Raw genomic sequence first — 3,271 nt, 5'->3', positions numbered from 1 at the left:
ATCAATTTTCTCCCCCAAGTCGCGCCCCTCTCTCCCTCTCTCATCTCCTCCACTCTCCCCCTCCGATCTTCACCGTTTCTTCACCGTTTTGGCGGATCGAGATGGCCCCGAAGAGAGAAACGTAAGCTCCTCCGATCCCTTCAATTAGTTTTTGCAAACTTGCTTCCGATTCGATGCATTATTTGCTTGAAATCCCTCATGTTTTTTAACTTAGATTGGATTTTTTTCACCTAAGATTGATTGTAATTGTAGTTCTTAGTTCTTTAGTAACTAGTGGTATTGGATATGAACTCTAATCAATAGTTCATATATTAGTGTGAAGATGAACCCTAGTTCATAATTTATTTTGTTAAAAAAATTATGATGTAATGTTGATATGAGGATGAACCCTAGTTTGATGATGCATGTTGATATGATGATATGATCTAGTGTGAAGATGAACCCTAGTTTGATGATTCATATTGATATGATGATATGAAGATGTTGTTTGGAAAAAAATATTTAAAAATATGAAGCTATGATGTATGTTGGAGGATTTTTTTTTGATATTGTTGATATGATTTGATCCATCATGTGTAGTAGATGTTGTTGGAGAAATATGCTTAAAATTTTATTTTGATATGATGCATGTCGATATGATTTGAGTTCATCTTTTGCTTATGTATGCTTCATGCTTATGGTGCTTTTGTTTATGAAATTTTATTAAGGCGGCCACCTCTTGCGGACAACATCGGCCCACGGTACTGCATGCTGGACTGGGCATTCGACAAGGGTCATCGTGCCCGTTTCATAGAGAACGGAGAGGTAAGTTATATGAATGAAATTTTGATCCAAGTTTTCGGATTAACGAAAATAATTTCCTAACTTTTGGCGTTTAATTTTTGACAGACGCTCCAGCCACAGCGCATGAGGGGTCACGGGGTTCATGGGCATATGGACTACGACGAGCGCTACACGCCGTTCTTCAAGAGAGCCCGACTGTTGGGTTTCGTGTTGCAGTTCAAGCGTCAGCCGCCGACGCTTGTCCACACAGCTCTGACAGCGTTGATTGACCGGTGGCAACCGGAGACCCATTCTTTTCATCTGCCATGCGGGGAGATGACGGTGACCCTCGAGGACTGGGAGATGATTACTGCCATGCCGATTGAGGGTCATGCACTCACCGGTCGAGTGGAGAGGACCAACTGGCAGGAGAGGGTCACCACCCTCATCGGCGACTGCCCCGGTGCCAAGAGTAACAGTACATCCGGTGTGCCGTTGATCTGGCTCTCGGAGCACCGGAAGACATGCCCCGAAGGCGCAGACGAGGCGACTGTGGAGTGGTACGTGCGGGCCTACCTGTGGTATCTTCTCACGGAGGTCGTGTTTCCAGACAGCTCTGGAAACTCTGCCAACTGGTCGTATCTGTTCTTTCTAGCTGACTGGGATGCAGGGTACAGTTGGGGGACGGCATCTCTCGCCTACCTATACCGTTCGGTAAGAGAGTGTCTAATTGCGTACCTACCTACGAAAGTGTGTCCATGACATTTTCTTATATCTGATCCTCATTTGATGTTTTGCAGTTTGACGACGCAACACAGAGGACAGGAGACAAGTCCAATATGGGTGGCTTTGTCTGGGCCTTCTCCATTTGGATGTGGGAGCGGCTGCCGGTGGGGCGTCCGGAGAAGTTGCGAAGACGCCCATGGGAAGACTATGGCGAAGAAGGCGACGAGACTCGAAACCCCACCGTAGCTTACGAGTGGGACGTTGTCAAACTCTACACGGGCCTAAACAAGACTTCGTACAAGACCTACACCAACGAGTTGGATGCTTTGACGCATACGCAGGTATATGAACTCGCCCAACACCTTTCTCTTTGATTCCGACTTTTGACCGAGAGTGCGAACTTACCAAGGTATATGTAATAGGTAATCTGGTGCCCGTATCGACAAGAACGAGAGTGGGCCTTTGATCTGAACGTGATGTGCGATGCGGACCGTGGTCTCTGGCGGTGCATCGTGCCCATGATCTGTGTGTATGCCGTCGAGTGGCATATGCCACAACGCGTGGCCACGCAGTTTGGGATTTATCAGCATACCCCACCGGGCCAGCCCACCGATACCGGCGGCCACGCGCTGCACCTGTGAGCTCTTTGTTCTCCGTGAGATTATCATGTTTCTTGTTGCTTATGATGATCTCATTGCGCTTATGATGATTCTTGTTGCTTATGCCTTGCAGGATGAGCCGGCAGAAGAATCAGTCGATCACAAACTGGGGAGAGGAGCATAAGACTCATGTGACGGAGTGGAACCGACGGAGGTACCGTAAAGACGTGGAGAGGAGAGTGACTAACTGGGACGATTACCTGGGCCGACACATGAGGTGGTACGATGATGGCCAGAAGCACCGTCTTCGTCTCAGGCCTCGATGGACGGCGGAAGACATCGCGGAGCTGGAGTGGGCTGACCCCGATGAACAGGCATACCGGACCGGCATCAGAGACATGCACAGTGGATTTAGGGAGTTTGCACCCCTCATCAACAGAGTGGTCAGTTCGAACCGACAGTTGATTTTAAAATATTTTATTCGTCATTGTGACTGACTTATGCCGTTGCAGTCCGGTGAGCTGAACAGATGCATCTTCGATGCCTCAGATGCACTAGGTGATCTTCCCGGGAGCATAGAATCGGAGACCAGAGTCAGGGGGACGATGAAGGTACATTTTCAGCCTCCTCGGAACAGATGCATCTTTTTCACTTGCAATCAGTCGATCTGATACTTATTATGACCTTGCTTCATTGTGTGTGCAGAAGTTCATGCAGCGTTGTCGCAAGCTGGTAGGGCTGCTTGGGTGTGCTGGAGCTGGGCCAGTTGAAGCTTATCAGCCTGTAGCCACACAGGGTATCATCGGCTCATCGAGCCATGCTCCCTCGTCGTCTAGGTTGGTTGGGGAGGAGGAGGAGGAGGAGGAGGAGGAGGAGGAGGAGGAGGCCACATATGAAGAAGGGGAGGAGGAGGACGAGAGCAACGGGGAGGAGGAGTACGATGAAGATTATGGACCTCCAGCAACTCAAACGTCTCAAGCATCTCAGCTGCCGAAGAAGAGGAATCCGAAGACGAAGGATTTGCTGAGTCCGGAACCTTTCCAGAGACCGGTTCCTCGACGGCCCAAGAAGAAGACCGAAGAGACTCGTTCAAAGAGTAACGAGGACCGTACCTCCAAGAGGGGAAGGAGCAACTGATTATGCTCTTCGATAGTTGGCTCTTTTAGTTTGGTTGAACTTGTTTG

Source organism: Triticum aestivum, chromosome 5B (assembly GCF_018294505.1).
Source record: "Triticum aestivum cultivar Chinese Spring chromosome 5B, IWGSC CS RefSeq v2.1, whole genome shotgun sequence".
NCBI lineage: Eukaryota > Viridiplantae > Streptophyta > Magnoliopsida > Poales > Poaceae > Triticum > Triticum aestivum.
The sequence above is the reverse complement of the archived record's forward strand: the minus strand, read 5'-3'. Positions refer to the sequence as shown.